The following is a 19,961-nucleotide window of genomic DNA, read 5'->3' on the forward strand; positions in this document are numbered from 1 at the left end:
CCTTTCTTTACCTTAAGGCGCATTTAGTCATCTCTACATGTGCATACCTTTATAGTACACGTTTGAATCTAATGCATTTACATTACACATAAACTGATTCATTAAGCACTTGCAATAGGCAGTGACATTTAAATGTCATTTTATTCTTTCAACTAGCACGCACTAATTTCCTAACATTACATGTACATTGTTCATTATTATGTCTCCACGTTTTCTAATGATTAATACTTAGTTCAACACAGAATTACATGTGGGTGCTGACTACCAGTGATTATGATGCACCCCTACAATTTTCATAATAGCATGACGCTCTATTAGTTGCCCATTTGATGACTAGTGTCATCACCAAAATCACAGCTCCCTAGAGAAAGAACCGACCTAAACAATGCTCGTATCCACTCTTCCCTGCCGGAACTTCTCTAAATTCTTAATATTCTGATAGTGACTGTCCTGCAGTCTAGCCATCCTCATCTCTTGCTCTCTAAGGGATCTTTCAACTTGGTTTGCCTTGTACCATTGATGAGCTCTAGCAAATCCCCACAGGCAAACCACACAAACCACAATGATAATGATGGGCTTCAGAGTATATTCAAGAATACCTTTCCCCAAATTAACAAACCAGCTTCCCACCTTTCCAAACCTTTTACCAACCTTTTCCCAAACTCCCTCCTCAGTCATATCCTTAATCTCATGATGAATCACAGTGATGATACTTATATATTTCTCCAGATCCTTACTGTTATCTGGTATATAAGTACAGCACTCTTGAACCGTCAACATTTTACAGACTCCGCCCTCTTTTGCCAATAAGAAATCTAAGGCAAGACGGTACTGCATCACCATTGTCCTTATCAATAACATCTCTCCATCAACGAGTATCAATGCCTTTGTCGACAATCTATCCTCAACAGTCACCAACTTTCTTATCTTCATATCATTCAAAATCACTCCTAAACCTGCTATTACAGTTCCAAAAATGTCTCCAACCACTGCTCCTGCACTTGCATCTCTCCTTGCTCTAGAATGCTTTTCATCTTCCAACAGTTCCAAATCATCGGCGTGATAGATCTTGGGAAAAATCATACCCAAATAGCATGTACCATACCATTAGCAGGCAATCGTACATAAGCATTCTTTCCAGTTTCCACACACACACACATAATATACTGTAGGCATCACTTGCACCGAACCTTGCAGAAAGTCCTTTGCGGTCGCTTCCATAGTGAAAACATGATCACACGAACTTTGTCCTACATAGATCTTATAATAATATGTCTGCACACTTTTCAAACACAGTTTTCCCTTCTGCTCTAGGTCCAATGCTATAGGGCCATAGCTTCCCTTCGCTCTGTGAGCTCTCTCCCCATTTGTCCAATCTACTGGACTATCTCTGGTTTGGCGTGTTTGTGTTAGCTGTCTATATCTATTGTCTATTTGATCTACAAACTTCTTTTCTACATCTGTTAGTGAACAAGTCAAATTATGTCTATGGGCATAAGAGGTATCTAGCATTGTAGCTGGTATGAAGTCCTTCCCAATCCTGTCTTCCTGCTTATAATAATCGTACTTATTCAGGTGCTCATAAGCTGGTACTTCCGAAAGCACTGCATCACAATTCGAAAAGAAATACTCATAATGGCCTCTCCCATAGAATATACTAAGCAACAAACTACATGTGATTCCATAAGTCAGTGGAAGATGGTGATACTTAATACCCTGATCCACTGAGGCAGGCAACTGCATATACACATAACATACACATTAAGCATAAAATCACCTTTAACAAAGCTACATGCAATCTACTACTATTTTGATCTAGCAAAGCCTTTTCAGCTCCTATGATGCCCTCTTTCTTGGTTGAAGGCGTACTCTTCACCTCTCCGACTTCTGCCTCATGCGGAATAGCAACTGACATTATGATGACTATGACTATAAAAACTATCACTCCTACTATGCGTTTGCCTATCATACATTTAGACCTTCGGTTCAGATCTCCAGCCTCCATTCCCGTTGCCGGGTTTGAGGTTAAGCAAACCAACACTTAGAGTCTCTGTCCACGCCACAAGTTGCGGCTTAACCAGTCCACACGCCACTTCTTGACGAGCTGGAAATCCCCCTTCCACCACTTTCGTTCCTTATTTACACAGTTCATAGAAGACTTCCTTAACCCTCTTTCTTCTTCTACGGAAAGTCCCTAATTTTGTTCTTCTTTCACTCGGATCTAGGTTATCTTCTTTTAAACACTTATTTACAAAACACAGTTCATTAACAATCTACAATTAGTTCAGGTCCAATTGCAGCTAGAACATGTTGCAAAATCTCAAGACGAACAGTTACCAGTTTTACCAGAATTGATACTTCAAATCCAAACGTGGGGAAAACTAACCTTTGAAAGACCAGTATTCGCACCTTGCTCAAAACTGGAGGATTCGGAACTGTGATCGTCAATGCCCCTTCGATTTCAAGGCCGAGCACCAGCAGTACCATTTTGATCTTCAGTAGCGGATTCCTGCTGACCACACTCACGGGCCTTAACCTCCTGGAACTCACTATTCCTGGCATCAGTTTCTGCGAATGGCACTCCGGGGCAGCGTATCTCTGGCAAGGCAACCTTGTCCTTCTAGATTTCCTCAGGCCTTGATTCTTCTCTTCTTCACTCTTCTCTGATTCAGAGACCTCAGACACTGGAGCAAGATCTTTCCTGAGAGCCAGTCGCAGATTCAGCCACCTCTGCCTTCTGGGTCACACTTATTCCGTGCTTTTAGCCCTTCTGCGTTCCCCTCGGTCACTCTGCGCACTACTTCCTTCTGCTGAGTCTGAATCACTCCCAAAATGGCTCTCTTACTCCGAGTCAATGTACGGGTTCTGGATAGCGTAACCCCCCTCAGCTTGGCATGGCGAGCAGCTATCTTCATCAGCAACATTCACAGCTTGGCTTGTCCTCTCTTGTGGTCCTGTTGCCACAGCTGGATTTTCATTTGTGAGAGGAGCTGTTTCTTCCAAGGGTGCTGTAACTCTGCGGGTGTGAGAAGCGTGCACCCAATTTGGCAATCCCCCACACTCCACTGCTGTGTTTGTTACCAGTATCACCTGATAAGGGCCTTGCAACCGAGCGTACAGGCAGCTCTTCCTCACATGCTTGCGGACAAGCTCCCAATCCCCAGGGCACAAGTCATGGCAAAAGTCACTTGAAGCAGGGATAGCGTCAGCCTGCACCTGCTGAGACACAGAACGGACCACATCAGCTAGTCCTTTGCAGTAACCAAGGATTAAGTCATCAGTGATGTTTATCATCCACATTAAGATCTCATGTGGGGAAAGACAGGTCCTTTTATCTGGGACACTGCGAACACTCATCAATACCACGGGCAATGCATCAGGCCACTTCAGGGATGCAGACGAACACACTTTTGCCATCTGTGCTTTCAAAGTTCCATAAATCTGCTCCACTATCCCAGAAGCCTCTAGTTGATAGCTACAATGAAGTCTCTGATCCACACTCAATGCAGTGCAAAGCAATTTTATGATCTCGCTGTGGAAGTGTGTTCCTCTATCTGACTCCAAAGAAGTCGGAAAACCGAACCTAGGAATCAGTTCTCTCAATAACAGCTTTGCTTCAGTGAGAGTGTCACATCTTCATGTCGGGTAAGCTTTCACCCACCGTGAAAACACACACACCACCACTAAAATGTACCTCAATCCGTTGCACTTAGGCATCTCGATAAAGTCCAACTGCATCCTATTGAAAGGCCCTCCCGAGTCCTCACAATATGGCTCAAGGTAACTACAGTATTCTTTCCAGCATTCATTTGTTGACAAGTAACACATCTCTGACACACAGCCTCAGCAACGGCACGAAATCATGGATTGTACCACGTTTGCTCGAACACTGGCACATTGCATCTCTTCCAAGGTGCACTGCACCATGAATCTGTCTTGGCATCGGGCTCAAAAGGTCATCTGGTAACACTGCTTGACCATCATTCGAAACCCAAATGTCAACATCCCCTTTCTCACATCCTGACTTGATCCATACATCCTTTTCCTGCTCTGAGACCTTGTCCTACAGGTGCTTGAGCTCATCCCAATTGTCTGCCATAGGTAACATCATGTTGAGCTCGGTTCTTTCTTGGCCATCTCCTGTGTAATCTCCCATGAATATACACCCTTGTTCAGCACAAAAACGTGCAACCTCATTGGCGTACTTATTGCTAGAGAAACAAAATCCGTTCTCCTCCCATGTGCCTCACATTTCACACCAGCATTTTCCTTGGGACATTGCAAAGACTCCAACAGTTGTCTAACATATTCTCCATTCCTGATGGGAGAACCAGATGATGTCATTTAACCCTTTTGAGACTATAACTGCCCGAAGTCATGAACCACACCAAACCCATACTGGCTATCTGTGTAGATGGTGATTCGATTTGATCAGCTGCCTTACAGGCACGAGTCAAGGCAATGATTTCAGCCACCTGTGTGGAGTATACTCCTTCTAAACAAGCAGCTTCATCAACTCCTGTGATGGTACATACAGCAAAAGCTGTTCTCAACTGACCATCATTGTTTCTTAGGCATGAACCATCGACAAAGATAATTTCATCAGGGTCAGGCAGAGATTCATTAACAATGTCAGGTCTCTGTTTGGTGCAGAGTTCAGTCACATCAAGACACAGTCATGGTCTTCACAATCTTCATTATTTGCATTTGGCAAGGGCATCAGTTTAACGGGATTTAAAACAGAACACCTTCTCGGAGTCACATTCTCCGCAGCAAGTATGACCCGCTCGTAGCGTGTGAGTCCATTGTTTGTCAGGTGCTGTGTTTTAGTCCTCGTCATCAAAAGTTCAACTGAATGCGGGAAAAACACTATCAAAGGATGACCCATAACAATACTTTCACATCTCTCAATGCTGACACCGGTTGCAGCAACGGATTTGAGACATCCGAGCAATGCTGAAGCTACTGGATCTAAAGTAGCGGAGAAATAGGCAACTGGTCTACGGACACCTTCATGATTCTGAGTCAGAACTGACAATGCACAATCTTCTTGTTCACAACATAACAGTGAAAATGACTTGTAATCAGGCATTCCCAGAGCCCAAGCACGACACAGGCCCTCTCTCAAGTCCAAGAATGCCATCAAACAGTCTTTGTCCCATGGTACTGGATCACTCACATCTTTGTATGTCAGCCTCTACAAAGGCTTCACCTTCAGGGAGAAGTTAGGAATCCATTGGCGACAGTAACCGACCATCCCGTAGAACATTCTTACCTCCCTCTGAGTGGTAGGTACAGCCATGTGCATGATTGCCTCAATTCGGTCTGGAGACACCTTCCTCTTGCCTTTCTCTATTCGATGACCCAAGTACTGTTATGTTATGTTATGTTATGTTATGAGGGGTTTTATAGAGAGCACAGCTACTCAATTGAGTGTCCCGGCGCTAGGCGTGAAGGAAATATTGCTAAACTGTACCTCACTCAAACAGTACTGCAACTTATTTGGGGACACCTTGTGTCCATTCTCTGCCAAATGATTCAATAGAGCAATCATATTGATCCTGCAAGCGTCCTCTGTTTCCAACGCAACCAAGGGGTCATCAATGTATTGCACAAGAACAGAGTTCTGCGGCAACACAAGACTCTCAAGGTTCTTTTTCCAGATCTGATTAGAGATTGATGGACTCTCTGTAGACCCGTGAGGGATACAACACCATGTTAATACACGGTCTTCCAGCCGGAAAGCAAATAAAAATTGGCTTTCCGCATGAAGGGATATCGAAAAGAATGCTTGGCACAGATCAATCACCGTACAGCACTCTGCTTTTCATGGAATTTGGAACAGTATCACTGATGGATTCGGTACCACTGGACAACATGGAACCACAATCGTGTTAACCTTTCGAAGGTCTTGCACTATTCTGAATTTCCCACTCGGTTTCTGTAATCCCATAATGGGTGAATTGCATGGACTGCCCATTATCTCCTTCAGGATTCCCTGCTTAATCATGGAATCGATTACAGGTTTGATCCCTGCGAGTGTCTCTGGTGACAAATTGTACTGGGGTGTTCTTGGGAACTCAACATTTGGCTTAATCTGGGTCTTAAATGGCTTAATCACCCTTAATTAGTGTCTCTCAAGTCCAGGGGAAGCTCTTCCACTGTTAACACAGGGTACATCTCTATTCACAAGGGTTGATTTGCAACCTTGAAGGTGGCATCATTATCATTGGTCTGCAATTCCACTTCCTTGGGGGTGCAATAGATGGTACAATTAAGCTTACACAAGAGATCTCGTCCTAACAGGCAGACTGGACTAAGTCGCACACCACAAACTGGTGTTGATCTCGGAAGGTTTCTATTCTCCCAGGAATCGGCTCGGTCAGTGGGTTAGTTATTTTCTTATTTGCTACTCCTACAACTTGGATTGATTGTCCTGAGAGGGGTAGGTTGGGAACTACTGCAGACCTCACAGTAGAACAGGTAGCACCAGTATCAACCAACGGTCCACTCTGGTCTACCTCTAAGACCGCCCCAGGAGTGCAGTCTTCCTCCCCTCTCAGGCACCGTCATTGTAATGGGACTGAGCTGTACTCATCAAAATCCTCAAAAAGGGGCATTAGCTGGAACGTTCTAACTCCCTGTGGAATTCTCGGAGGTTGCGGAACTTGCACCTGTGGTGCCAATGTCCCGCCATTGCATAGACTTGGGTCTCGTCACTGTATTCAGGACCTCAGGTACTTGCACCATCTCCTCCTCCTGTTGGACCTGATTGGCAGGGTTCAACCTATACTTGCGCTTCCAATGCCCAATTTTGTGACAAAGATGATACGCAGTGGTCTTTTTCAGTGTCGCCACATCCATCCCTGTTTTGGGTTCTACAGGTTTCCCTTTCCTTGGCCCTGAGCATTCTGGTTTCCTTCCTGATTGTTCCCCTGTCTTCTCCTAACGTTCCACCACTTGGCTGTATCTGGAGTTCCCTATCAGCGGTTTGCATTTGGACTAGCATCCATGAGCTTATCCTTAAGCTTTCTGTGCTTCGAGTCTACCTCATGACTGAAGTACCTGGCATATCACAGTATTTCGTGCACCGACTTGTTCTGCCAGCAAATCAAATGCTGTTGAATCATGAAGCTAATTTCTGGTCTCAGACCCAAGACAAACTTGGAAACAAACTGTCCCATATCTTTGGGGTCTAACTTGTCTAGCTCACTGTATTGCTTAAAGGCTTGTAAGAGCCTCTCATAATACTCATGTACAGATTCCTTTGGTTCCTGAATGGTTCAATCTATCTTGACCCAATCAATATCCTGTGGCGATATCTTGAATTTCAGCCATGTGATTACCTGCTCAAACTTTTTCATGACAATAGGTCCATTCGTAACAGGATCCCTATCTGGTCAGAGGTAGGCCAATCAACTGCAACCTTACAAGCTGCCCACAAGTCGCTTGGTACTACAATGTCAAACAATGTGTTCAAGTCAACCCACAATACCTTCGAGATTTTGACAAAACGATCAACCTGTTTGTACCATTCGACGTATTTTTCCCTCAGTCGAGGAAATTCATTTGTAAATGCTGCTAAATCCCCTCTACTCCAAGGCAGATGCACATACCCCCCATTGGATACTTCTCGCAAAGGGTAATTCTCTGCTCCTACCATTCCCCCTCCTGGAGGCAGTGTCTCTCCTACGCTTTTTTTGGTATTCTTCTTTTTGGACCATCTTTCCTCCCACTTATCAAGCATACTTTATGCGCGTATCCCTATGATCAATTCTTGAATGTGAGTTTTCAGCCCTATAACCTTTTCTCTTCCAATTCCTGGTCACTGTATTGCAATCTGTGACTTCCTTGTAACATCTTAGTTTTTTACAGATTCCCCCATATCTTTTTGCCGAATCAGTTAGCTTCTCATGTCCTGACCTTGTCTTGTGAGTTACATCTTTCGCTACAAACAGCAACTTGTCAGGTTCATAAAGATCCTCAGTCTCCAAAGGCAAGCTCCCATGTATTATCTCATCTACCTCTGCTTTTAACCTCACCACATCCAACATCGTTGCTCTTATAGCAACTTTCAGGATCTCTCGACTAGATACTCCACTCGATTCTTCATTGTCATTGCTCTGATCTCCACATCGGTTCCCTTCCATTATCCCTAAGAGCTGGTCTATTCCCTGCATTCCCATGGTCCCAACCTCCTGTCATCCTGTCATTCTGATTCCTCACGGGTGGTTCCCACATCCTTAAATCAGATCTTGAATTGGCAAGAGACCTAGGTCTCGCCGTCCTTACATTCACCAGTTCCCTTGAGGAGTCTGCAGTTGCGGGCAATGGTGTACTCGATTCTTTGGGTCTCGGAAGATGAGCTATTCCACTCATGGTACCATTCCCTCCGGAACCAGTTCCTTCTCCTGTCACGGACTATGCCAAACTCCCATTTCTCACCTGGTCTGGATCATACACTGACACTATGGGACTGATGGTAACCGACACTGTCAGAGCATCCGGCAACCTCATAACACCTGTAACTCCATTAGCTTCTGTACCGGCTGGAGTCTGCATTCCCATCCGTTCTGTTCCTGTCACAATTCTCCCAACCACTATCACACTAGGCTGAGTCTGTGACCCTCCATTTCCCTCCCTGAATCCTGCCTTTCCCTCTACTGAATCTGGATTGTATGAAGGCGGTCTCTCTGACAATAGTCTATCTATCAGGCTGTCATCAGTATCACTATCGTCCTCCTCACCACACTTCTTTTGGGCATCTCCCACTTTTACCAACAATGGGAACCGCCTATCTCCCTCTGTAGTTTTCACTCTCCATCTCCTTTCTAATGCATCCCATTTCGCATCTTGAAATGCCCTGATCAACTTTTTCACCCTTTCCTGACTTCGATCTCTCTTCCTGTCATGGGCTGCTCTAATCCATGCATTAGTGCCTCAAACTGTGTCGGTCTGGGTAGGGTTCGTAAGGAAGACATCACTGTTTTCAGTTGATACAACACCTCTAACCTGAAGGTACCATAGCAGGGAAAAGTCAATTCTTCCTTTCCTTCAGTCATTTTATGCCAATTCTTGAGCAAAGTATGGTATGCAAACCCACGTTCATAGCCATGTAATGGGCTGGGGTATCCTCTGGCTGAGCTTCTTCTCCTCCTCGAGTGACCACCCTTCGATCTCTTCTACACATATCTCGTAAAACTTTAAAACAATTCATGGTGAAATCAACCTTTCCAATATCCGCAGCGTTTCGTTTACTTCCAGATCTCAATCCACCAATACCAGCGCGGCTTCACACCAACCAACCTATCGCAGAGCGGCACTCTCTGACGCCACTCTTCCTCTTTACAATTTGTCTCACGCACTCTCACGCGTCTCTTTCATACAAATGACATAACTGTTTGTCCGCGAAACTACAGAACAGTCACTTCTCTGACTGTCTGTCCATCAAAAGACCAGACAGTCTCTCACAATTGTGGACCTCAACTCTGGCAACTGTCTGTCCACGAAATGACCTGACAGTTGCCTCAGACTATCTGCCCACGAACAGCTGGATAGTCATGTACTTCATCTATAGGATCCAAGCACTCGATCTTCCACATACAGTAACCCACGGCCTGCGTCGGTTACTCACGCACTCACACACGTTTCCCTTTCACCGGTGGGTCAGTCAATGACGTCTCATGACTCCCACAATCTCTGGTCAGACAATTTCAACTCTGGGTGTCTTCTACACCACAATCACTTATCCCGGGATATCAAAATCAAATCTCATGGACCTCACGCGTTCGGCCCAAAACCACAATCACTCAACTCTCATTCCAACTTTGCAAGACAGCACCCAACCAAAACAACCCCGCAATCTAACATACTCACTCTCCCACGAACTGCTGCTTCCGTCGCACCGTCACTCTCTGTCGATTTCCATTCGGCGTCCTCCTCTCACGATCCGCCGGACAGCTCTACGGCTATGGGGACTCAATGACTACCCTTCTTTAAGTCTCCCCTTTCTCCAGAGATAATCATCCTACTTTGCTACCAACTGATTGTGCCAGATTCTTATCTCATTTTATCAGATCTTACCATTTATAAGAATTCTCGGCCAACTGGATCTTTTTATCTGCTGAGAAGTGTAAAGGGGAGAAAACCAATACATTCACCACCATCTGTAAATATTAATAAATTCAGGCTCAGAAAGGACCACTGACTCTGACTTACAATTCAGGGATTTTATTACAAAGCCAAAAATAACTGAACATACAAACACCTCATAACGAGATTAAAAAATATATGGGCACTAGTACAAAATTCATTCTACGGACTAACCTAATTCGGTGCAACATAAAAAGAACAAGCAATTCTAAAAAGATTAAATAAGCAACAATTGCTCCAATATCCAAATTAGTCTTCATCAGTTTTACAGAAAGAAAAATAGTCTGTTAATTCTGTCCCTACTCTAGCACTACGATGACATCCCTACATAACATCTCCCAGGCAAAAGCGAGAAAAAAGTGTCAGCTCATGCAGACTTCCTAAGAACTCACGTTGGAAAGGGTCAGAAGCCAAAACTAAGGCTCCCGTTAGGATGGGGGGCAGACTGTGCCCGCCCGCCATCCTATCGTGGAAAGGGACCGCCCGCCGTAAGCACGAGGGTCCCGTGGGGGGAATTAGGATGCGCCCGCCACAGTGGCGGGCGCATCCTGTATTTTTAACATTGCGGCGGGCGGTGCTAAATGCACCGCCCGCCGCAATGTTAAAAATACACGTTGTGCATTTCAAAGCACAACGTGACAGGCACCGTGTGGTGCCTGCCACGTTGTCCTTTGAAATGCAGGGGGGTACCATAGGTACCCCCCATGTGCACCCCTCATCCCCCGGAGTCCTTGTGGGCCCGCAACAGGCCCCCAAAGTAGACTCCGCATGCCTTTCCGTGGTGGCATTGTCGCCACGGAAAGACATTGGTAAATGCCCATCCAAATATGGCTGGTGGTGTCTGATATACACCGCCACCATATAAGCCCTTTTCCGCCCCGGTCACAAGGCGACTGGGGTGGAAAAGCGGCGGACGGTCTTTCCATCCGCCGCGGACCCCCCAGCCATGCTAATAGGGCGGGGGGTCATTCCGGCACGGTTGGCGAGCGGATCACCCCCACCAGGCCGGCGGTGTCTACCGCCGGCCTGGCGGTGGCGATCCACCCACCATCCTAATGGGGGCCTAAATCTTCATCCTAGAATCGATTCCTTCTCTTAACCTCCATACAGCTCTCTGCTCTCATCTGCCCTCTCTGCCTTGTCTGACTCTCCTCCCTCGGGGCACTGTCCCTAATACAAAATGATCAACTCAAAGAACAGCCCCCCAAACCACCTCCTTGGGCTGGACATCTTCAGCAGGTAATTTTCCTCAAACTTGCACTTCGTCCGAGAACGGTTGAGTTGTCCGTGGGTCTCAGGCTTCTACAGCGAGCTCCCAATTATCAGCATTCTAACGAAACACTGTAACAGGTCTCCCCCATATCTAACTCCTAAAACAAAGAGCATCAGTCTAACTAACAAGGGAAATGTCCTTGCACCTGCAACGGAAAGCATTGGAACAAATTAGCCTTGCACATACAAATCTGCTGACTGCCTTCAACTGAGAAACTTCCCAGGGAAAATACATTTCAGGTCTACTTGATTTAGCTAACATAAGAAATCACAAACAGGCCTCTCGCAGCAAAAACGTTAACATTCATTTGGCCTTTACACACCTAAACTATATGCACTAATAACATTACTCTTATAAGCATTGCATTTCTTTACCTTAAGGCACATTTAGTCATCTCAACATGTGCATACTTTTATAGTACACATCTAAATCTAATGCATTTAGATTACACATTAACTGATTTGTTAAGCACTTGCAATAGGCAGTTACATTTAAATGTCATTTCATTCTTTCATCTAACACAAACTAAATTCAGTCGCGGGCCGTGGAGGGAGTTACGGTGGGGCCGGGAGGCGGGGAGGGGGAGGGGCAGGGTGGAGAGGGCTAAAAACCGGCACATGGATAATTACAGGTAAGTAAACAATTTAAATAATAAAACGAATTTCGTAGCGCACACTGCATCCCATTTTGCGATGCAGTGCGCGCTACGAAATTCGTTTTATTATTTAAATTGTTTACTTACCTGTAATTATCCATATGCCGCTTTTTAGCCCTCTCCACCCTGCCCCTCCCCACCTCCCTGCCCCACCGTAACTCCCTCCACGGCCCGCAGCTGACTAAATTCCTAACATTACATATACATTGTTCATTATTATGTCTCCACATTTTCTAATGCTTAATACTTAGTTCAACACAGAATTACATGTGGGTGGGGACTACCAGTGATTATGATGCACCCCTACAATTTTCATAATAGCATGATGCTCTATCACACTGCACAAGTAAAACACCAGAGACAGGCAAATGAGGAGGCCAAAGGCAGGGTCAGTCCCGAATTTGGTGCAACAACTCCCAACATCCTCTGCCAGAGGATTTGTAAGAGACAAAATGTTCATGAGAAATGGAAGATGCACTCCAATGAAGTCAATTACGCAGCCTGATGTTTCAAAAGTTTGTTCTCTTTATTTATATTCTTTCATTTTCTTAAAAAAGAGGGCACAGCCAACGCATTTCGTTCCCCTAGTGCCACGGGAACTTTGTCACGGCTTACGCAAAGTATACTTGAATATAGAAATCCGAGTCAGATGGACAAATAATCCTCCTAGGAAGCGTCACCAGGGTCGTGTGGTCCCAGATATTCACGTTCTGGTAATAGCCACTAGTTTCCAAGTCCCCAATATTAATCTGATTTCATCTGTGAACTCTTGTAGTGCTCCGTATTAAATTAGAGACAGCTGGGTTCGTGGATGCAAAATCTCAATAACAATGAATCGTATCTCAGATTATTCTCCCAATGCGCTCAAAGGTAATCGGTGAGCGTCCCCCACAGTCTTCGGCGAGTATCACATCAAAGTGTCCTAAATTTGGGCACCTACTCCGGAGAAGAGACGGGGACCGCGGATAGAAAATTGTAGTTCCCCTCGATATGACCTGACACGTATCCTATCAGGAATTCATCCGTAATTCGGATAAGGCGCGGACGTCCCGTATATCCAAAGGCTTGCTGGCCTTTGGATATACGGGACGTCCGCGCCTTATCAGAGGTGCTGGGGACTCGTTACATCCGAACTATGGATGAATTCCTGATAGGATACGTGTCAGATACCCAGATACCCAGCTACCATTTACTAGGGACTTACAGGGGCTTGACGGGCTAATTATGGAATCGTTTTTAGGAAAGAAGCACTGGCACAGGGGACCTAGTTGTCAGGGACCCTGGGCACTACAATCGAAGCCACATCAAATACCAAGCAAAAAGTGGAGGCTAACTATGTCAAAAGAGGGGGAAACATCCTTTACAACGCAACTTTTACCACGCAGTGCTATTACAATGCAGGTTTTACAACGAAACTCATTACAACGCATTGCGCTGGGGGGCGCACTAGGATAGGGAATAGATTTAATTTACTATCCAACACCTTCCCTAGTGTCCACGGGGACTGGAGTTCGAATAGTAAATTAAACTATTCACTATCCAGCACCCCAAAGCGCTATGCGTTGTAATGTTATGCATTGTACAAACCGCGTTGTAAAAGCATGCGTGGTAAAAGCATGCGTTTTAACGTCAGACATCCCAAAAGAGGCACTTTCTCACACACCCAAGCAAAAGTGCCCAAGTACCAGGTCAAAGCCAAAAACAAGGAAGCCACAGAGAAGCTCAAAAGCCTAACAAGACACCAAGTAAAAACCAAAGTTTCGAAACAAACTCCAAGACCCCCAAAGAAGAGTAGGATGGACAATGCAGCCAACCACAGACATTACCCAGGCAGAAGCCCCAAGCCAAGCTTGGAACACGGGGGCCCACTCTAATATCCTACCCCAGCTGCCTCACCACTGAGAAATGGGGAACCACAAGCCCTAGAAATTGACAGAGGAAGGGAACCAAAGAGAGCTCTGAGCCCTCCTCGAGGAGAGCAGAATGGAAACAGACACATCTAAACTGTAACTGCCTGCGAAGCCAGCATTGGAGCCTGGACCAGGAAGAAGCAACAGACAGTCCTAAGGACAGAAGAGCCCCAAACCAAAAAGGGCAAGCAGGAACCGTAAGTAGGAAAAGGAGGGAGATGGATCCCCTATTGATGAAGTAAAGAGCTTTGATTACCTAGGAGTTAGGTTCTCTGACAAACTTACTTGGGACTAATAGCTACAAAAAATTAACTCCCTTTTGTCCCATAGGTGAGCGGTGATTGTCCGGAAAAACAGAATATACATGACCTAATAGAGCAGTTTCCCCAGCTATTGAGGTTTATAGATTGGTGGCTATGGGTAAAGGGTTACAGGGGCAGAAATATGGGGCCCAGATGATACCTCTAGACTTAACATCATAGAAAATAGGTTGATACGGTCCCTAGTGGAAGGACCAGTCAGCACTCCATAATACCATTAAGTCGGGATTTAAAACTTAAAAAGATAGATCACGTTGCCCTCCTCAAAATTCTGATCTATTGGGCTAGAATTTGGACAATTAAAGAGCTGGCCACTTACAAAGCCACCTTGCGGGAGTTAATTCTTTTATATAAGAATTGCATTACATCTTGGCTGTTAGCCATGAGATCTTTATGTAATCAACTAAACTTAGCTATCATGTGGGAAAGCCCCAACATATTGGACAGAAACTCAGCCAAACGGATGAAGGGAACCTTTTGGGAATCTTTCCTTCAAAGAACTTGGCGTGAAATGAGGTCTGATGGGTTGGTGGACAAATTTCTGAGTCATAAATGTCCTCCATAATTCGAACCATTCCTCTATAGGATTATTCCAACAGAGGCCAAGTCCCTGTATATTCCCTTTCGAATTGGCAAATTGCCACTAAGGTATTTTACTGCAAAGTGGGAAGAACAAGGGGTAGGACCAGAGGATTGTCCTTTTTGCCCCAGCACTGCTGAAACTGAGATACATTTTTAATTGTTTTGCAGACAGTATAAAGTTCCAAGAACATGATGGATCCTCCCTCTTTGTCGCAACCTGGGAGTTAAACAATTTGCGGTAGCTCTACGTTTACTACAAAAGGGCACAACTATAGTCATCGTATTTTCCCTAAGGATGGAACCTGAGATGACACAACTGAATGTAAAAATGCTCCTGAGCTGTTGTTTGCACTTGACTAGTAACATTTCAAAACAGAAAATGTTTCCTGTGTAATTAATTAAGAAATGATTCATGCTTACCATTTTGCACTTTAGATGGTTTGGCCTCATCCTATCCCATAGGTTTTTTTTTTATTGCTTTCTTTTAATGTTTGTGATTTTATACCTGGATTTTGTATTTTATGCTACTATTTTAGAGATACTGGTTTTGCTTTTTATTTCTTTTTAATGTGATGATTGTTTGATAATAATGTATGTACATCTTTGGTCATATATGGCCGAAATAAAGTAAAGTAAAATCAAAAGAAGGAACTCCTAAACAGACACCCCATCAAACCCAGAGGCAGGTTGGTTATAGCAGTTACCGGGTCCATCCAATTTACAAGATTTGCGGAAACACCAAAGATCCATTTTGTTTTTCTCAAGCATTTAGCTACTGAATGCTGCTTAAACTGCATGCACCCATGGAGACCGCTGTGCTCAGATAATTGCATGCCTTCATCCTAGGGTGCCTTGACCTTCAATGCAAATCTCACCTTTGGATGTTTCTCTCTTTTTAACACACACCTAGCTACAAAAATCAAAGTGTTTGTCTTCAATTAACAGAGTCGAAGCAGTTTTTAATAAATGGGCATAACACAGTCGTGAAATGGCTACAAGTGCTGGAACATATGTACACTTTACTTATATGTGTGAAATGGGAGTTAGGGTATCCAAACTTGTGAATTGAAGAGATTTGCAACTGCACTTTTTTTTTTTAATTCTGCGAATTTCAACAAGTTCGAAGATAATGATTAAAAATAAAAGAGCGGGAGCTTCTTTGACCTTAATGACAGTGGGAAAACTTCAAGATGCTGCAAGTAGCTGCAAGAATCGGCCTGGAAATGTAACTCTGTCCTGACTCCTAAATCCTCCAGCTGCATGACACCATCCCAGAGCTCCAGGATCCGGCCTCCTTCCACCAAAGCCACGGCCGCTGCCCTGTAGGCTGCCCTGCCCGCCATCCTGTATCTTTCTCGGTTTACATTCTGAGACATCCGCTACCGGAAAACTCCCCAAGTGTTGAGCCAAAATATCGCTTCAGGGAAGTAGAATTTTGCTCTGCATCATCAATGCAAAAATTCTAATGTGCCCAACTTTGCAGGCGACGTTTTTATGTTCCCACCACATATTAGCATGTGTCCCCTTGGCAAGGGATCATGGAAAAACTCTAAATGTGTGAAAATGTGAACTAGTGATGGACAGTAAAGAAAGACTGCGGCTCACCCAGGATGGGGCTGTCCATGTGAAGCTGAATGAAGACCGGTGGGTTCTGCTGGTGCTGCAGTAGATGAGGAAATTGGCAGATTTCATTGGACTGGAAGTCTGGTTCTGTCTTCGATAAATGTGTGATTCCCTGATTCCTGCATACTCGGGGTCCTGAGAAGTTCAAACGCTGCTTTTGTGGAATGAGTCTGACCTTTCATGCTTCCTGCCCATTGCCCACTACAGGTCGTAGTTGTTTGATGAATAGACCTACTAACACTTTCCTCGAGTGCAGTGCATGGAACACAGGGCACCATGTGAAGAAGCTGTGATGTCATAAAGCTCCAGGAAGGTGATAGGTCATAAAAAGAATGTGTTCAGGCTGATCTTCCCCTAGGATGCAGTCTGAATCAGAGCCTCTCAAAGCGTAGAGCGCGCATAGAGATGAAGGAGATGGATACCAACGAAGCGACACGTGGACAATTTTACCTCAAACAGCAATGATGTCTCCCTGCCAGCTAGCGAAGAAACATACTGTAAGTTTGTACGCATGGATGTGTGTAATTCATTAGATATATATGTGCCTTTTACACAGATCTCTTAGTGCATGTATACACATTTGTACCCAGGGGTGGCTGTCGCCCCACTACTTTCTCGCAGTGCGAGAAGCCAAAACATAAAATGGCAATAACTTTTAGTTATTACCATTTTATGTTTGCTGTGCTGGAGGGGGGTGGGCGAGTCTGCTCTGCTCTCTGAGCAGCCTGCATGGAGAACATGCCCACCCCTCCAGCCCCTGCCTGAGCCCTCCAGACCAATCACAACGCTGCATGCAGCGTTGTTATTCGCTTAGGAGAGAGAGCCTGGCTGCCTGCTTCCTATTTCCTGTCAGAGGCAGAAGAGCAGGAGTAGAGAAGACGCTGGACCAGGTGGAAAGGTAGGTTTACATTTTTTTCTTTTGAATTATTAACCCCCCCACGTGACCCCCCCTGTAATGAGTCAGGAAACATTACATAAAGAAGAAAGGATGATTTATTTCACGAAGTAATTCACCCACAGTCAGGAGCGCCTTGACAGCCCGGAGTCCGTTCAGCAACTGAAGTTACTGAACGAACCTCGGGTACAAGAACACTCTCCGTCAATTAAAGCAATACACTACATCACATGAATAACATTCTACAAGGCCAACATTCTACAACGAAGCATTACATCACCACTACATCACATCCCCCCTTATTAACAACATTAGAAAATTCATTCAAAGGAATATTTAACAAATTCATTGAACCTTGCGGGTACTTTTCTCAATCTGCCACAACGACTAAAAGAACCGGATGGAATATTGACAGACCACAATTTTCATTGCTCTGGCTAGAGGCATTCTCATTCACCTCAAGTTGCAACCAGTGAGTCCGACCACAATTTTCTGTGTTTACTTTGATTTTAACTTTGTTAACTAATCTGGCCTGATACTCAGACATTCTCACCAGTTGTCTTAAATTCCACCAGCCCTTCTCACCTAAGAAAGCAGGACCTTTACTTATCTTGAACACTTGCATTGGGTTAGAAAAAAACGAATTTCCTTTAGAAACTTTAACAGGTTTTTTAATCATAACCCAATCCCCCACAGAAATTACCACATTTTTCAAACCTTTTTTTTCATCAAAATGTTTCTTCATTAGACCTTGTTTCCTCTTAACGTCTGCTAACTTCTCTCTATTGCACACCTTCCCCACTTCCGAACTCTTCCTATCTAACCAAGCTGGAAACAAAGCCGAATGCACTTTTCTTCCTCTCAAAAGTTCAAAAGGGGTAACTTCTGTTGTACAAGGAGGGGATGTATTATAGTTCCAAACGTTTTCTTCAATACATTTTCCCACATCCAGACCTGACGCAATAGCTGTCTGTATCCCTTCCTTCATAACTTTGTTACCCATTCGAGGAAGGAGAGTAAAGAGCTACTTTTAGTTGTTTGACATCCTGAGAAGACAAAAACGTACACATTCTCTCCGACACAAAGTGAGTTCCGTTGTCCGTAACCAGAAACTGAGGAGCTCCTTCAAACAAGAATAACCTTTTCAAAAATGAAATGGTATTTTCTGAATTAGGAGAATCCACAAATCTATAATACAACCACTTAGAATAGTAATCCACAGCTAGAATCAAATATCTCATTCCCTCGGATAAAACATTATAGGGACCTGAAAAATCCAATCCAACTTTCTCCCAAGCTGAATTAGGAAAAGTTGTTGGATGCAAAGGAGAACTAGAATTTTTCCAGTGTTTGTCCGAAAGCAAACACTCCTCACAATTATTCACCACAGACTTAACCTGCGCATCCAAACTGGGCCACCAATAATGTAGTTTAATTCTCATAGAAGTCTTTTTCACCCCCAAATGACCTTTATGGGCCATCCTTATTATAGCATTTCTAAACTCAGCAGGGGGAATAAATGTATCCCCACGTAACAAAATGTTATCCTTTACCGATAACTTCTCCGCCACTTGAGCAAAATTCCTCAATTCTCCTGCAGGTTTCTAATTTCAGGCCATTTCTTCGATGAAAACTCAATTGCTTCCGACAAAATGAGATCTTTCACCCCAGCATCCTTCCAATCTTCCTCTGAAATAGATAGATTCCAATCCTCAATAGTATCCACCAACGCCACACATTCCACATCATCCTCAATTACATCCTCATCATCATCTCTTTCCATTCCCATTCTGGATAAACAATATGCTCGAAAATTTTTCCCTCCCGGGATGTGTCTCAAGTCCAAATTGTATTCTTGAAGTTTAGACACCAGTCTAGTCAATCTCGGGGACAGATTATTATTTCCAGACACCCTACTGAAAATAAAAGAAAGAGGTTTGTGATCAGACAAAATTATGAATCTACGACCCCAAATATACCTCTTAAACTTCTGCTGAGCCCAAACACAGGCCAAAGCTTCCCGTTCTATAGTACTATAGTGCTTTTCAAACTGTTTTAGTGACCTGGAAGCAAAAGTAACAGTTTGCTCCTTACCATTAACTTCTTGAGTCAAAACTGCTCCTAACCCATTCATGCTCGCATCCACAGAAATAGTAGACATGCATTCATCACGGAAAGCATGGAGAGCTTGGGCTGAAACAATTAGTTCCTTCACTTTAAGTTACCTCCCGTTCTTCAGACCATAAACATTTTTGACCTTTCTTAAGCAATACACAAAGTGGTTCAACAATTTGTGCATAGTTGACCACAAATCTAGCATAATACTCAGCTAGCCCTAAGAATGAATGTAGAGAGTCCTTATCGGTAGGAGCTTTCGCATCTTTTAAAGCCCTGACCACCGAAAATTTCGGTCTATTGCCAGAACCTGATATTGTGTGACCTAGGTATTCTAACTCATTTACCCCGAACTTACATTTGTCCTCTCTTACCGTCATACCACGTTCCCCTAGTAAGGAAAGCACCTTCCTCAATAAAATATTGTGTTCATCCA

The 19,961-nt window shown here is 44.2% G+C and overlaps 1 protein-coding gene across 2 annotated transcripts in view; it reads left to right on the forward strand.

Annotated features, from left to right (window-relative positions):
* The first annotated feature begins 16,736 nt into the window (after window positions 1-16,736).
* CCDC190 (coiled-coil domain containing 190) overlaps window positions 16,737-19,961 on the forward strand; it is a 430,479-nt gene continuing 427,254 nt past the window's right edge. Inside the window, exon 1 of one of the 2 annotated variants that reach the window (XM_078659212.1) lies at window positions 16,737-17,012. The gene's annotated coding sequence lies outside the window, so the exon portion shown is untranslated. Of the gene's footprint in view, window positions 17,013-17,331; window positions 17,414-19,961 lie in introns of those variants that run through there. The other variant, XM_078659215.1, reaches the window with a different exon arrangement.

This window comes from Lissotriton helveticus, chromosome 1_1 (assembly GCF_964261635.1).
Source record: "Lissotriton helveticus chromosome 1_1, aLisHel1.1, whole genome shotgun sequence".
NCBI lineage: Eukaryota > Metazoa > Chordata > Amphibia > Caudata > Salamandridae > Lissotriton > Lissotriton helveticus.